Below are 17,408 nucleotides of genomic sequence, written 5' to 3' on the forward strand. Positions count from 1 at the left end.
TTAAGACATCCAAAACATAAAGTCTTAAGTTTCAGATTGACTCCTGAGTGGCAGGAGGATTTCTGCGTGCTGTTTTTCTTTCTATTGGCAGTGGTGGTCTTTTTTTTTTTTTTTTTCTTCATGTGACTGTACCCTTTCCCATGGGTCGAGTTTAGTAGAAAAGCATGTATGGAAAAACACAGCTGTATCCTCTTTGTGTCCATTCCAAGAAAAGGCAGACAGTTCAAAGAGGCACTGAAAAGAGCAGCTGAGTGGTTACGGTAGAAAGTATCTTTTGTGTTTTGTCTTATGCTACAGTAAGACAATTAAAGTGTGCAAGTGGTATGAATGACTGTTTCCATTTTGATAGCAATGTAAGTGTCATCACAGAATCTTTTTTTCTTTCACTCTGCTCTTATGGTCTGATGGTTTTTCCTTCTCAAAAGGGAAGAAACATAGGGCTTAGCTTTCTTTTCCCGTGTAGCTTCTTAATTTGGGCCTTATGGTCCTCTAAGATTCCTCTCCCTGACAGAAAATATGTCCAGATGGTCTAAAAACCGTATTTCTATGTTGTGTGCATAAATACATCCATAAATCATTTCGGTGCATATCAAAAGGAATAGATTTTATTTCTATTAGCCTTAGACTATGGATACATTAGCTACTGATGTAGGTCAGCAACTTTTATTCTTAATAACATTGCTATTTAATATTACAGAGGACAGATAACCTATTTTTAACATGTTTGGTAAGGTGCTTGCAAAACATTTGCCATCTGAGCAAGTACTTCTTAATCTATCTCCCTCTCCAGCATGCTGGGTTAGCTGACACATGTGTGTAATGGAAGGGAGATGATTACCTTCCTACAACTAGGAACTGCTACTCTCCATAAGCAGGAAACTCTCAAGTTCTGAAAAATACCACTTTGGTCTGCAACCACTAACCTCAAACTTTGATTTACATAAAGAAAAAATACTAACTACATTATTCAGCTACCCACAGCAGGGTTGTGTAGTATTACTCCCTCAGTAATTTGTCCACATAGCTGTTGTACAGAACAGTGTGATTTTTGCAGAGATCCTTGCAACAAGTGCTAGCATCCCTACTTAACACATCATTACTTAAGTGATGTAGAACCAGGTCTGAGATGTCATCAAACAAGCCGTATATTTTCACTTTATTGGATATTTAAGGCCTTTCAGCAGATTTTTTTTCCTTTGCTGGTGTTCTGACACTCTTTAACTAACTATTTCCAGAAGAATTTGATGTATTCTGATTTATACAGCAGTCAGTGCTCCTCTGTAAGTGCAATGTAGGTTCTGTGGCACCGTCACCTCAGAAGATGCCACAGAGCTGTGCTGCTGGCACTTGCTTGCAAATATGGAAGACCAACTTGTGATGCCCATCTTCCTGAAAACTCAAGGATACCTAGAGTGGCTTTGTAGCACTGGTTTCCACTGTGATTTTACATTGGTCTGTCTGCTCAAACAGCTGGTGGCTGCTTAAAGAGATTTTATTCCCCTACTGTCCTTTCTTGTCCTTCGTTTTTTGACACAAGTGCAAATACACTTGATTTGCTGACTGAGGGCTCACCTCCACTTTGTGCAAAAGGAGAAGGGGCAGAAATGAAGAGGGAGCATGAGGGACCTTCAGAGGTGCTGCTCTCACATGGAGGACCTTCAGAGGTGCTGCTCTCGCTCTCTGTGGTTTTGGAATTGGTGGATTTCATAGGAGCCCACCAAGTATTTCTTGCATTTATAGGCATTTCACTGTCCCTCACAAGGGCAAAGAGATCTTTATAACAATTCAATCAACTTGAAGCAATGAGTGTGTACTAACACAGAATCTGTGTGTCTTTTAATACCAGTAATGCATGAGAGTGCTGTTTGTAGACAATGTGAAAGGAAATGCATTTTTCCACTCAGATCACAGAGTTTTTGGAAATAGATGTACGCATGGCTTCATAGCTCTCCCGTGTGACTATTGCACACTAACAGAGAGGAATGGTACCAAGACAAGGGAGGTCTGCACTGACTCAGCTCTTGATACGTGCTGTCAGCAACACCTCTGTTAGTTGGTGCCTGAGCTCCTTTCACACTTGGTACAATGACGCAGGTTTCAAATTTATGGAATTTTACTGACAAGTAGGAATCAATTGCCTTCAAAAGCCAGAGAATCCCTTTTCTGTGCCCTGGTACTGTGGACAAAAGTTGCACTCTGTTGAAACAAAACTGAAACACAGCAGCATCTTAAACATGCTGAATTGGTTGAATTTCATGATGCTCCTTTTCCCACTGTGAATTCTGTAGCTTTTCTGACATGGTGCTCTATCATTTTATGCATTCAACCTTTGAATGGTTAAGTCAAGGTATTCTTCTGTTTATTAAAGAAAAACTGTGACAGGTTTTGCCTCATTTTGAGCCAAAATCTTTCTGCTGTAGATGAATTATTAATTGTTCCATTCCTTTATAGTTCTAAAGCTTACCTGGGCATAAACTCACAGTTCAGCTCAGTTTAATTCTTAATTAAACTACTGAATATTGTAATTTTTTTTTACCTCACTGTGCAGTTTTATGCTAGTGAAACTCTGATTAAGTTAGGGAAATTACAGTGATAAAATAAATTGTACCTTGAGAGAGAAAAAGATTGCTGACTCACTGTGATCTGCAATCTCTCTACACATGTTTAGCTAAGTCATTGGTCAGGACACTTTCTTTGGTGAAAACATCCCAATTCTGAGCTTGTTCATATTGACCTCTTACCAAAGTCAACAAAACCAAGGGAGCATTTTACTAAAATGAAGAATAGTATCTACACTGAATAGTTTCACAGTCTGAGGGTACTCATTTTAGAGATGGATTGAACTAAACCATTCCAAACACAGGTAGACAAGTCGAATCCATAGTGATTTTTTTTCATTCCCTTCCTCCTCAGCAGTTCTTAGGATAATGCCACTTGAACAGTGACACAGATGTACCATGAAAGGAATATCAAGTGCACAGACTGCAAAAATAATGGGTGTTCTTTTTTCCTGTCACGCTTTTTAAAGTTGACGCATATTAAATAAATTGCTTTTTGAAGTAGGTGATTCTGAAACCTGTAGTTAGAGCACTCAGCTCTTTCCCGGGAGCTATCCTCTCTCTCACACGCAAGGAGGATACCTGATTTAACTGTTTGAAATTTAAAGTAGCCCATGTCTGGGCATGCCTGCATTGTTAAATGAATGTTGACACTGCAAATTTCTTCTCTCTGGCTTAGTGATCAGATTCAGAGTTTTGTTCTTGAAATAAGAGTTGTGTGTAAAAGCCTTACATTTACCCTTATCATCCCATCACTCTTACAATATGTAGTCATTGAACTATTCAGATATAGACTGTGTACTTTTTTAATAGCTTTGAGAATTATTTTGTATGATGATTTTTTTAAATGAATGTGTACTCTAATAACAAAGCTTAAGATTTTACAGGAGTCACATTTTTAAGCAGTGTTTGTATACATTTTAACACTTTTTATATTTTCTATTATGATTTTGTATATTTTTATGTATGCACAGTGTACAGATTTTTTCCTGTAAATAAAACATTGGTTTTCATTTGTTTGAGAGTGCTTGTCTTTTTATGCTGGCTTGAGTGAATAACACTGCAGACAGCACAAAACAGAAAATGTAGCTGTCACTGATGTCAAAATGAAATGGACTGATAATTAGCTATCACAGAATCACAGAATCATAGGGGTTGGAAGGGACCTCTAGAGATCATCGAGTCCAATCCCTTGCCAAAGCTACACCTGGTAAACTACAGAAAACAAGGAAACATTGCAAAGGCAGTTTTATTCTTAAATGAACGTGTCTACCCAAGCAGGTGCTCTAGGATCTCCCCATCAGGACACACTATGCTGCAATAGCTTTGGCAGTTCATTTATTGGAATTTCAAGCACTCTAAGCATGTCATGCTCTGGTGATTTAATGCTATACTTGAAATGCTAATAAACTAAGTAAGAAGCTGTGCCATCCACTCAAGGAATCTAGCGTTATGTCTTAGCAAGAATAGGCTTTTTTTAAACCATTATTTAAGTAAAAAACAACTTATCAAAGGAATGCATAACTTGTCATTCAATTTGTGATGAAATACCATATAACGTTAGCACTGCAAGTCTGCTTCTTTCCACTAAACATGTGGCATTACACTTCTTTGGTACTCTTTTAACTGTGTTTAAAGAACAAGTCCTGACAACAAGCCCAAGAGACAGTTAAGCCAAGGGAGAAGCCAGGTAGGTCTCCCTTGAACTGATGTTCCAACCACTCCTGCAAGAGTCCAGAATAATGCCCAAGAAATGGACAGCCATGGGAGGGGGCCTTTGTTGGTTTGACTGGTGTCTAATGTTTCAACTACACCTGGAACTGGATCCAACAGTTCCAAATAAGGGCTAGAGGAGACTATCCCATCCCTTTTTGCTTTGATAATATAAACAGAGGCTAGGAAAGGGCTGGCTCAGTCCTTTTTCTCCACTGCTGCTACCTGTACTTTTCACTGCTGCTGCTTTTCCTCTTGGTTCTACACCACACAAGCTCCTGTTGGCAGGCCTGGATCCAGGGCTGGTGATCTCTCTCCCTCGTTTTATTTCTTTTTTTCTCTCTTTATCTTAAAGTTGTTAAGTAATGCAAGGCTTACTTGAATTTTCTATAAAACCATACGGCTTAGGTAGATATAATTTGGGAAAGCCAACACACATATGATAACCATTGTTCATTTTTTCCTCATATGTACAGACCTTGAGTGTCATTTCATCTTAGTTCAACCAGGGGGATTTGCAAGTCTGGTCACCCCTCCCTCCTTCATGGGTGAGATGTGACACTATGCAGTGGCTGAAATTGGGCTTTTCACCCCAGACAGTCACAGTGAGTACACGCCTATAAAAAAGCTGATGAAACATTAAACATTATATTGCCATCACATAAACTCCTGGCAGCCAGTAATCACGCAGCTCATCTTTCATATTATACCACCTCCTGGCAGGTGACATCAAGGGAATAATTACTATATGTCATGATTTGCAAGTAACGCTTCACAGAAGACTCAGAACACCTAGTTACATGAGGGGATAAACTGAATGCTGAGATGCATGGAAAAAGCAACTAACTGAAGCTTATCAAATGCTTTAACTTTGCTTTTACTGGGCTTTCTTTTTTCATTAAAGAAAAATAAATATATTACTGTCTTTCATATGATAAAATGCTCAATATGTTAGATTGTCTGTGACATGAGAGAGGATATTCTAGTCTCACAGCATGTTCCACATACATACAGTCTAGTTTATGGGTAGGTGGTTAAAACCTGAGAACTATATAATGTTGGGTACAGCAAGTATCTTGCTGTATTCCCTATTCTTTAGCAGTGACAGCTATGGAAGAGGTGTGACACTATCTCTCTGATAGTATCTCAAGTAACTTCACAGGCCACTTGCTTTCAAGTTTCAGTCCCAAAACCAGACTTCACCTTTCTGAACAATGTATTCTTGAAGGAGGCACCTCTTGTATTTTATTCACAGAAGTCAGTACTGTTTCACTTCAGCAGCTCAAAGGAGGATGGCTCTGACATGTAGAACTTCACATAAGCGTTTTGATCAGTGTATATCTATTGCCAGCTTGCCTGCTGTGATGTGACTAAAAGACACATCTTAGAGGATGTGTCTCACTGTTCTGACTGCAGCATGCACCTGTTAGCTTACACAAAGCTACAGAGGAGCCAGTATTTTGCTATAATCACACCCAACACTTGCTGCAGTAAACTGCACCTGTGGCTATGATTAAGCAGTGTTTTACTGTAGGCCAACATCATTATTCAGGATGAACAGTCATATGCACAGTCCACTAACACTTGTGGCTGGGTGGGACTTCTTTCCCTTTCATCATCTTGATCTTTTCAAGGTGGCTGGTGGGTGATAATTTCTTTGTTTCATCAGAATAGCATGGATGTATCTGCTGTACCATAAAATCTACCTGAGTCTACTCAATGTGTCTTTTTTTTTTCCTTTGATATTTTGATTCCACTTTAGTGGCAGTTTATTGCAGATAGTGCATTTGAAAGTAATTAATGCACTTCTGTTGAAGTTAAGTATGGCCTGAACCCAAGCTTCATGCATTGCTACCCAAGGCAAGTTAGAAATGCCTGTCCTATTACTTTTTGCTAAAAATATGCTAATATTCATGTAATTATGTAAATGCCTATTAAATTTGATGTATAAGGATGCATTAAGTTCACAAGGAATTAACTGTAAAGCAGTAATATGATGGGTTCTTCTTCCCAGAGGCAGAATTGCCACTGACAAATGACAGCACACACAGGTTGTGAGAAATCACCAAGGGGATCAGTAGCTGATGAAATCTCCGGGCTCTTGAAAGTTATTCAAGTGAGTAAAAGAGTCCAGGGTATGGATGTGGGAGAAACAAGCATTGATGAAAACCAGAAAGGAAGGAGAGAGAATCACAGAATCAGCGAGAATCACAGAATTGTATGGATTATAAGAAACCTTTGGAGATCATCTTGTCCAGTCCCTTGCTAAAGCAGGTTCCCTACAGCAGGTTCCATAGGAAAGCATCCAGGAGCAGCTCCAGAGAAGGAGACTCCACAACCTCTCTGGGCAACTTATTCTAGTGATCTGTCATTTGCGAAGTATTTTTTCCTCATGTTCATATGGAATTTTTTGTTCCAGATTGTGCCCATTACTCCTCCCTTTCCTGTCAAGGGAGCACCACTGAAAGGAGCCTGGCCCCATTCCCTTGACTCTTGCCACTTAGATATGTATAAGCATTGACAAGATCTCTTCTGTTTTCTCTTCTCCAAGCTGAACAGCTCCAAGTCTTCCAGCCTTTCCTCACAAGGGAGATGCTTCAGGACCCTCACCAACTTTGTAACCTTTTGCTGGACTGTCTCTAGCAGATCTTTGTCTTTCTTGAACTGAATAGAACAGAACCAGACACGGTGCTCCAGATGTGGCCTCACCAGGGCAGAGTGAAAGGCAGCTAGAAAGATGAACTATACCAGATGCAAATGAAGAAATGCTGCTTTTTTTCCTAAGTCACTTAGATCATTTTGGCTATTTGTTTTCTTACTCTTTATAGCACATTCTTTTAGGGAGAATCTCAACTCTTGCACTGCTCTTGTTGCTGCCAGGTTTAGTGTTGTAGGATGTGATTTTAAAACGAACAACAAAAGTAGTATTGTGAGCATTAATTGACTTCTTCTGTGGCTCAGTTTCTTCATAAACACATCCCATGATGTGTTAAAGTTAGTAAAGTCTAATGTCAGCAGAGTTTGCATTTCACTGCTACGCTCTGAAAAACCTCATCCACTTCCATAAGGAAGCCCATTTCCTCAGTGACCTGTTTCTGCATGTAGACAAATGCAAATATCCTATCAGTTGCAGGATGCTGACAGGTAAGGCATAATTGTTGTAGCCACAGCTTGTTATACATTTCTGAGAAGACTCCAGAAATCCTGAGGCATTCAGGAGGGCAGGCAATAGATATCACATCTGCCTTGGCTTATGGGAGTAGTCAGAGGGAAAAACTGCTGCCAGTGCTGACTCTAAGCTGTCAGCTGCTGTTAATTGCCTTGCTCCCAGTCATCTGGCTGTGATTGCACTTCATTACTATAATATCTTTCTGGCCTGACTTCAAAACAGTGTCCCTTTCCAAAATCAATTCTGGAGTGCTGATGCATGCTGTGTGCTGTCTACATCCTCACCACTGCCACCATGAGCAGCAGACACATCTCCTGTGTGTATGAGGTGCTAGGGCAAAAAGGAAGGAGGCTGGGGGCTTCTGGATTGTTTTCAATAAAGATGGAAATCCTGTAAGCATAGTTCAGTTATAACTTATAATAGTTCAAGAAAACATTACATGAATATGCCTCAAGAGTTCATGACCTGTAGACTGTCTCATGTTTCGTAGATTAAGGTGGAGTTCCTGATCCAAAGTATTTACAACTTGGATTAAGATGGACAGTAGGTAGGATTTTTTTGGCTTGTGATAGCAAGAAACATGACACGCCTTTTCTACAAAAACTCCTGTGGTTTACCACTAAGCCCAATATTTCTGCCTATAATGAGTGTGAGCCAGGAGGCACACAGGACAGACAACCATGAGCGAAAGGTGAGGAAAGTTCTGTTTGGGGCCTGTTTCTGATTCTGCTTTTTCAGAAGAGAGGACAGGAAGCTTAAGCGTTCTGCTGGATCAAGCAACCCTATTTTCCTGCCCTAGCAAAATGCCTCCCTGGAGGTGCTGTGTTGTTTTCCAGTAACTTTCAGTGCCTCTATACAAATGAAATTATAAGCTATCTGATAGACCTAATTTAGACTTTAAAAATGCATGGGGTTGAACAGAGGCATCAGGCCATTAGGCTGTTTAATGAGCAGCTGAAGCATCCCAAGAACGGTAGAGACAAGAAGACAACAAATCAATAAACTGTTACCAAAATAATGATAACAAAGTTGTTCCACAGCAGAAGAGCAGAGAAGGCAGAAACAAAAGAGAAGAGCTCAACGTCTGAGAAATATTACCTTATTTTCATGAATATAGCATATTATTAAAAAAAAATTCATTTACTCTGGAGATAGGTCCTTGTGTAACACACGCTCTCATAAAGTGAACAAAATCAGAGACCAAAGCTGCAGGAATTGTAAAATGGGGATAGTTATTTTGTTTGAGGAAACAAATCTACAGAAACTTTACTGTACGCTTCAATGTAACAAGCATGACTGCTGAATTTCTGGGAGTCCAACTGTGCACATGAAAGCACAGTACAAACAACAACACTATGTTTTCACTGCACATTGCTTTAAGAGAGAATTTATGCATTCAATGGGGTTTATTGCTGAGAATAAAAAAGACCGATTGTCATATTTATCTCAAGCTAGCTTTTCGGTGCCCTTAAATAGACCTATTAAAACCCATACAATATACAAAATGGCAACATATGGTGAAGATATTTCCTCCTATCTAAAAGGAACTTAAGGAAGAAAAAATTCTTAAAGCAGTGTGAGGAAAAGGAACAGGCAAAGAACTTTAGTGAACAGCAACAAAACGGACCCTGCCTCCATCTTCTCATTTCAGTAAGCCAGAATTGTTTAGGGCTTTGCAGTGTGATTGATGGATCCTGACTGACAGATGCAGAAGTAAATTTACCAGTCCGTAAAGTAATATTATGCTTCATGAGAAGAAATGAAGGGTCTATTACTACTGTAACATGTGATGAGTGATTACAGATCATTTTGAAATAACTCCCCTTTTTTCAAAAATTCAAAACATAACAACAAAAAAATTATTATGCCTCTTGAAAAATGTATGTGTTTATTTAGTCATCATCAATATGCTCTCCTGCCTGCCCCATTTTCTCTGGTATTCTCAGTTCTTCACCCATGCACTCTGGATCAATCTTCAAGGCTTAATAAAAAGAATCCAGCTAGCTGTGATGGGACTTAGACTGAAATGTTCCTGCCCCAGTTCTGATCAGATGCTTGTAAAATTGTGGCTTTCTTGTCTTTTTGTCGCTCTTGGTTCTGAGCGCTCTGTCCATGACCGCAGTCTGCATGCAAAACATGTTTAGGGAAAAGAGTTCTTCCAGGTGTGTCGTACAGAGGTTCACTTAGTTTGAAACCAAGAACATCAAACAAGGAAATCCAATTTCAATATTTTCATTAGATTATTTTTGTAACATCTTCCCTTGTACGTTACTCAAGCTTTTTTTGCTTGACTCTGTGTCACTATGTAATATTCTGCTAATACACACAGACACACAAAACACACACAATAGTAATTACAGCTTGTATAGCAGACCCCTATACATTTGTCTACACCCATTTCTGAAAATCTGGTCATAATTGAGTCACAGTATAGGGATTTAAGAGATCTGTTGGTTTTGGTTCAAATTCAGAAGGTTGCAATAATCAAGGGAGTTAAATATTGTAAACAAGATGACAGAAACAAGAAATATCTCCTGAAGTGTTGCTCCTCTTCTAATATTCAGTGAACTATTTGAAATATTCACAACTATGATTAACAGTAAGGTTAAATCTTTATTGTTATTATTATTTGAATTTCTCACAGTTTTAGAAAGCTAGAAGATTCGTTCAGAGAGAAAATACTAGAGGAAGGCTCAGTGACACCAGCATGTCATTAATTGGAGCATTGCCTTGGCCACTGCAAGCCAATTGCACAAGAATGGCCCACTGCCTACAAAGCAAGGGAACAAATTGAAAAGTCAGGACCTTTGCATTGCTGCTTTTTCTGTGACTACACATTAGTGATGGCAACTGTGCATATTCAGAGTCACTAGCATCTGCACAATATATAGGACACTGACTACTGTTGAGCATGAGATGTGTTATGTACAAACAGAAGCATTAAAGATGCTTGTAACTGTTTACTTTTTACATCAAGAAAATCAGGAGCCTTGGTCCCTACAGAAAACTGAAAGAACTGAACTGGTTTAGTCCAGCAGTATGAAGACAGAAGGTCAATTGATTGCTGTATGTGAGTATGAAGAGAAGACAACTATCAAAGAATGAAGGTTATTGAGTAAATCAGGAATAAAGAACTATAAGGAGGTTATAAATAAATTTAGTTTGGAAGCTAGCAGACCAGCCATCAGATTAAACTGCTTCTACTTCAAGAGCCATGGACCTTTGATTTGTTTTCATTTGGTCATTGTCAAATTTCTGAATATTGTAGAGTCATAGAATGGCCTGGGTTGAAAAGAACATCAAAGCTCAACTAGTTTTACCCCCTCTGCCATGGACAGAGCCACCAACCACTAGACCAGGCTGCCCAGAGCCACATCTAGCCTTGCCTTGGATGCCTCCAGGGATGGGCATTCACAACCTCTCTGTTCCAGTTTGTCATCACTCTCTGAGTGAAAAACTTCATCCTCGTATCTAACCTAAATCTCCTCTGTCTTAGTTTAAAACCATTCCCCATTGTCCTATCACTATCAACCCATGTAAAAAAATTATTCCCCCTCCTGTTATATGCTCCCTTCAAGTACTAGAAGGCCACAATGAGGTCTTGACAGAGCCTTCTCTTCTCCAAGCTAAACAAGCCCAGTTCCCTCAACCTTTCCTCATAGAAGAGGTTCTCCAGTCCTGATCATTTTAGTGGCCCTCCTCTGGACCCATTCCAAGACCTCCACATCCTTCTTGTGCTGAGTGCCCCAGGCCTGGATGCAGTAGTCCAGATGGAGCTGCACAAGAGCTGAGTAGAGGGGGACAATCACCTCCCTCTCCCTGCCGGCCACCCCTTTTTTGATGCAGCCCAGGACAGAGCTGGAACTCCATGCTGCAAGCGCGCACTGCTTGTCCCCAAGTCCTTCTCCACAGGGCTGCTCTCCAAGAGTTCTTCCTCCATTCTGTAGAAATACCTGGGACTGCCCCAGCCCAACTGCAACACCTTGCACTTGTCCTTGTTGAACCTCATTAGGATCACACAGGCCCACTTCTCCAGCCTGTCCAGGTCCCTCTGGATGGCTTCCCTTCCCTCCGATGTATCAACTGCATCACTCAGCTTGGTGTTGTCTGCAAACTTGCTGAGGGTGCACTCGATTCCATCGTCTGTTGTTGATGAAGATGTTGAATAGCACCGGTCAAGATCAACACTTGAGGGATGCCACTCGTGACCGTCCTCCACCCAGACACAGAACCGTTGAATGGGATTAAATGATGCCGTTTACAGTGAAAAGGGACTAATCTAATGAAACAGACATGGTAGAGTTTTCTATTTTATGCTACATTTTCCATACTGTGAAAGCCATTATTTCTTTGAGCACAGCAGCCTCTTTGCCCTGAAGGGAGAAGGACATTATGAATAAATCATAAAGTTCTACAGATCTGAATTAGACTTGCCATGCAAGTTCACAAGACTTGAAGCAGTAATGTAACCTTTGATCCTGAAATTTCTCTTGCTGCAAAACTAGAGTGATGATCATCACCTGTGTTAAAGGATGATGAGGATTAAATCAATTAATTGACTATTTGTTTGGAGGCAGTTACATAAATACTGAAAAAAATCGGATTAGTAAATCTTATATCTTTTTCCTCTCCATCATTTTAATCTGAAATGATAGTTGCTTGAATTATTAGCTGGATACATGACTACAAAGATATACCTGGTAGACACAGTAAAACACTAAGAAGTAATGTCAGCTGACAGATGAAATGTACAAAGATTTCATGCCCTGGATAAAATTTTACTATTATGCCACAGCCACATCACAAGAAATTATTCAGTGATCAAACAGGAGAGATAAATGAGAAGTTCTATTACCTCCAGGATTACACTTATTTTTCAAATCTTTGCCATCTGTTGAATTTAATAGTCCTCAGAAAGTAACTAAAGTCTTTGTTTATGCAACCTATTGCATTGCATTACAGATTCTGTTTTCTTCAGCTGACCTGTGCCTGCATTCAGCTTTGAAATTATAGGTGGCAGTAAATACATATCTGGAGGCCTATTTCTGATGTTAGATCTCCTTTCATAAAATGACTGATGTTAGATCTCCTTTCATAAAATCAGTCAGCTGATTCCCTGGACTTATCAAAGTTGTCAGGAGAGAGCTGAGGCCATCCTTCCTCCTTTCTAAGCTAATTTCAATGAAAATGTACTAGAGTAGATGTGACTTAATAAGTTTAGATTTCAACTGCATTTTTATTTTGAAATTTGTCTTGTCCAAAGGGATCACAGTTTTTACCTGTTGCAGTTTACCTGCATTACACTCATAATCTAAATGACAGTGCTAACTTAAACCTCTGAAGAAATGTTTTAGTCAAAGCTTACAGAATACATGAAAGAGACAGGAAAAGACCCAGTAAGTCATTTTCTATGACCCTCCCTCTCTCTTTCTGCACTATCTGTCATTTCAAATTTGATCTCGGCCTAAGCTCTTTCGGAGTCTCTTCCTTTTTCCTTTTCTCAGATACGGCTTCTTTGCTTTTGTAGAGTGGATGTGGACTACAAAAGGATCCTACTCTCGTTGCTACAAACCCTACCCATTGTATTTTCCCATAGGTGTTCTAATCTGTTCATTACCCTTGTATAATATGGAGCTCTCTTTCTGTTCCTGTGAAACCCCATGTTTCTCCAGCACTATGAAAAAAACAATACAGGAAATGATAGCAATATTCTTGGATGATGTTTAAAATGATATGTAAGGTAAAGAGATATTACTACCTGTTGTGGTTTAACTCAGCAGGCTGCTCGCCATCACATAGCTATTAACTCCCTTCCTCTAAATGGGAGATCTTATCATAGAATAATAGAACAGTTAAGGATGGAAAAAAACTCTTAGATCATCTAGTCCAACTGTCAACCCATCACTACCTTGCCCACTAACCATGTTCCTCAGTGCCACAGCTGAGATAAGGGCAGTTTAATAAGAAAGATAAAATCAAACAAACAAAACGTAACAACAAAGAACGGAATAAAAATCAAGCAGTGCACAATGCCAGCTGACCAAAGTCCAACCAGTCTATGAGGAACAGTAGCCCCTCAGCCAACGCTCCCCAGTTTTATTGCTGAGAACAGCCATATGAAATGGACTATCCCTTCGTCCAGCTCAGCTCAGCTGACCCGGTTCTGCCTCCTCCCAGCTCCCTCTGCTGGCAAGGGAATACAAGAAGCTGAAACGTCCTTTGCTCTGTTCAGCACTGCTCAGCAAAAACTAAAATATCGGTGTGTTATCAACACTATTCTCACCTTAAATATACAACACAGCACCATATCAGCTACTATGAAGAAAGCTAATTCTGTTCCAGATGAAACCAGGACACCGCCCTTCACTTTCCATGACTTCCAGAAAGGACAGTATCTTAAGAGGACATAATTTTTATTATGGTACTAATTAGTCACATAGAAACATGCTTACTCTGTGTTTGCATTCATTTGTGTGTAATTGTTTCCGCCTTTATTAAATGCTTTGCTTGCCTGGGAGATGCTTTTTTACTTCTTCTCCTGTGGATCTAAATAAGAAAGTCCAAAACTCTTGTGTGATATTGAAGCCAGCCCAGCCCTCAGAGAGCATCCACAGCAAGGCTGAGCTCATGTCAGCATATTCAGCTGGTCTGCACTGAGAGTGCAGCCGGGGGCAGCATGAAGCTCATGGGACTGATAAACACACTTGTGACCCTGGTTAAACAGGTCATATGCCTGAACTGATCTTTTTGTCATAAGCTGAGAGAGAAATACCTAAAATAATTTTGAACTCAGTGTATGAAATGCAGTTATACCTTATGACAGCAGTGAAGATGCCCTTGAGACCTCTCTTCCCTTTGTCCCTCAAATTTTAAAGGTCAGATCGCTGTACATTGGGAAAGAAATGTAGTCAAAAAATTTCTGAACCACATAATACTCTACTTAGAGTATTCTGCATTGAGAGATCATATTGCCTTGGCTTATTTTCAACTTAAGAGCTCAGATACACAATTCTATTTGGACAAAATTTCCAGGTGACAGGAAAGGTAACGCAGCATCACTTCCTTATGTTATTATTATTTACTCAGTCAGCCCAGCTAACGGTGAAGAGATGGGGAAAATAAATAAATACATAAATAAATAAACCCAAACAAATCACGAGTATTAACACCTACATGAATTTTAATGAAAAATTATAGCAATTAATGGTATAAATGTTATAGTGAGTTCACAAACCTCTAGAAGGTCATGAGCTTAAACAAATGTGGTCTATTTCCAGGTCTTAATAGATACATTTCAATTTGTGCATAAAATGAGTCTTGACACAACTGTCTCTTCATTGTATACTTTCTTTCTAGATCTATAGTTCTGTGTTCTCATGCAGCTAAAATATCTTTGTTTTCCAAAGGGAAAAATAAAAATAATTAAAAAAAGCAGCAATAACTTATGCATATATTCCCGTAGCTTTAAAAATGAAACATTACCTTGTGTGCGAAGTACTGAAAACTGCACAGTACCATATGAAAATTGGCTGTGAAAACGCAGATGTTACACATCCAGGCAGGGAATATTGCAGCTATTATTATTATTTTTTTTTATGACTATCATGTAACTTTGTTTCCCAAAGTGCACATGCATTTTCCCCTGCTCAGTGAACAATGTAAGGTCAAGAAAGACTGAGAAGTGTTGTAGAAAACATGTAAGGTGCAAAAAGCTTATCTTTAAAGGACTCCTCATGCCCCATTTCAAGTTCTATGAAGGCATTTCAGAGGCATTGGCGTGGAAGTGATGGATCTGGTGTGAGCTGGGTAGTGGTGGTACAGCTTCCTGCTGCAGTCTGGGAAATGTCCAACTTGCGACCTGAGTCAAGGCCAGCATGCTGGATGATGTGTTATCACACACCTAATGCAGCTAAATAATGTGTAAATGCCTTTCTTTTTGTTCACAGCCCTAATCTACTGGGGAAACCTAATTTCCCTGCTGGGTTAAATCCTGTTTATCACACATCAGTTTTCAGTTCCTTGACTCTCTAAAGCCTTTCCATAGATGCTCCTTGCTTGGGCCCACAGATTCCTCTGTTCATTCCCTATATGTAACCTTTCCCTCAGTCAGCCCCATCCCTAACATGATAAATTTGGAAAGGTCACAGTATTAATTATCTTCAAATGAGTGTGTATACTCTTTTCAATAACACTTCATCAAATCTGTGGGGAAAATGACAAGGCTAGCTTCTATTTTTGTAAGTACAGTGATTTTAATTCAAGAAGATAGAAGAGTAGAAATCAAACTGGTAATCAGAAACTCCTATTCACATCTAATACATCCCACCCCACCCACTCTCCCTCCTTACTTTTGCTCAGAGGCACTTTCTGACTCCAGAAATAGCACACTGGTGAGAATACAGTTTGGGTCCGGTCTTGTTTTTTTCCCAGTTGTGAGAGGTAAAACAGTGTTAGAAGAACTAGTGTGAATTTCAGTAGTCCAGGGAGCTGTAGGTTCACTGCCTGAGTGAATAAACATGTGGAAGTAACTGCCAAAATCATGTAACTAGCCTGGAGCCCATTGGCCACGGTGGAGAAATGCTGTTTTACATCAACAAAGGTTGTGACATTAAATCTCATCAGGGACTTCCAAGAGATGTGTTCTAGAAATCCTTAAGTGATAAAGGATCTGCTTTAAATTCCTCTTTCCTGAGTGCTAGCTTGAAATAATATGAAGTAACAAATGCAGAATAGCATGATCTCTGTACCCACATTTTATCCATAATCTTTCAAGCACTCATTATTCATTTTTTGCCTTCTATTTCAATAAAAAGTGAACTTCTGATACTCAATATAAGGCTAACCTCAAAAGCTGTCACATCATTATGTTACCCAGCTAATAATGCCTGGTTGTCAGCACGTGTCCTCAAGTACAATTACACCAGTCAGAAAGCTTTTGGGTGTTCAAGCTGGGGGAAGGTTTAACAGCTGCTTGTATATAACCCGAGGAAGAGGATCATCATGGTGAAAGAAGGTAAATGGAGCTGTGATAATGAATCTGTTTAGGGTGGCTGCATTGGTGGAATTTTAAAGACATCAATCTGTGGCAGTTTTGTGCTTTACAGTTTTCTCAATGAAGCTTAATGTCTGCCTGGCATAATGTTACCAGTCCAGAAACAACCTAGTTTCAAAGGTGCACCTCACTCTTCCTGGAAAAGAGCAGCAGAAGGACAATGGCATAAGCCAGAAGGTCCCACATGAAGAAGTCTCTGCCACTGTAAAAAAATCCACCATTTCCACAGCCATGTTATCATTTCAGCAGAACAAACTGAACTTTTTCACTGGGGCTTCTGAACCATAAAAGTCACTCAAAAGCCTGCAAGAGAGTTAATTTTAGAGTGCTCTGCAGGATGAGTTTTAAGGCTGGTTTGGAGACTGACAATTCCTCAATATTCCAAATTGATTTATGACAAATGGAAGCTAACACTGTATTTGCAGTCAATCAGTGATGCTTTGCAATCTTCAGAGCATGTCCCAAAACAAAAAGGAGAGCTTATGCAAAGAGAAGTAGAGATTAAGTCGTGAGTTCTCTGTGCACTTACAAAGGATGTAGAGAAATAGCCTACTGTGACATCTTGCATCTGAAAAGACAGAACTGTGAAAAATGTGAGCTAGATAATTTCTGTGTTGGAAAGCACCAGTTTCCTGTGACAGTTCTCAGCAAAGAATGAAGCCGAGAGAAACTGAATGCTGGGAAGGAGATAATTTTTCCTGAAATGTAAAATTTATAGAAATGAATGGGAAAAGCTCCAAAATAGCTGTGAGGTGCTGTGAACACACTTCATATACAGGACAATGGTGTTACTATTTCTCTTGGTTTGAAAGGACTATGAACAGATGGATGGATGAGTTTCACCTTTTGTGAGTGAATGTCATTCCTCAATTTCAGATTAAAAATAGCTACTTTGCTATTAATACACAATGGCAGA

At 39.5% G+C, this 17,408-nt stretch overlaps 1 protein-coding gene across 1 annotated transcript in view; it reads right to left on the reverse strand.

Annotated features, from left to right (window-relative positions):
• Positions 1-17,408, reverse strand: part of LOC136053049 (pinopsin-like) — a 72,681-nt gene that overhangs the window by 4,191 nt on the left and 51,082 nt on the right. The window lies entirely within an intron of this gene.

This window comes from Cyrtonyx montezumae, unplaced genomic scaffold, assembly GCF_038088225.1.
Source record: "Cyrtonyx montezumae isolate F1298 unplaced genomic scaffold, pur_monq_1.0 scaffold_3, whole genome shotgun sequence".
NCBI lineage: Eukaryota > Metazoa > Chordata > Aves > Galliformes > Odontophoridae > Cyrtonyx > Cyrtonyx montezumae.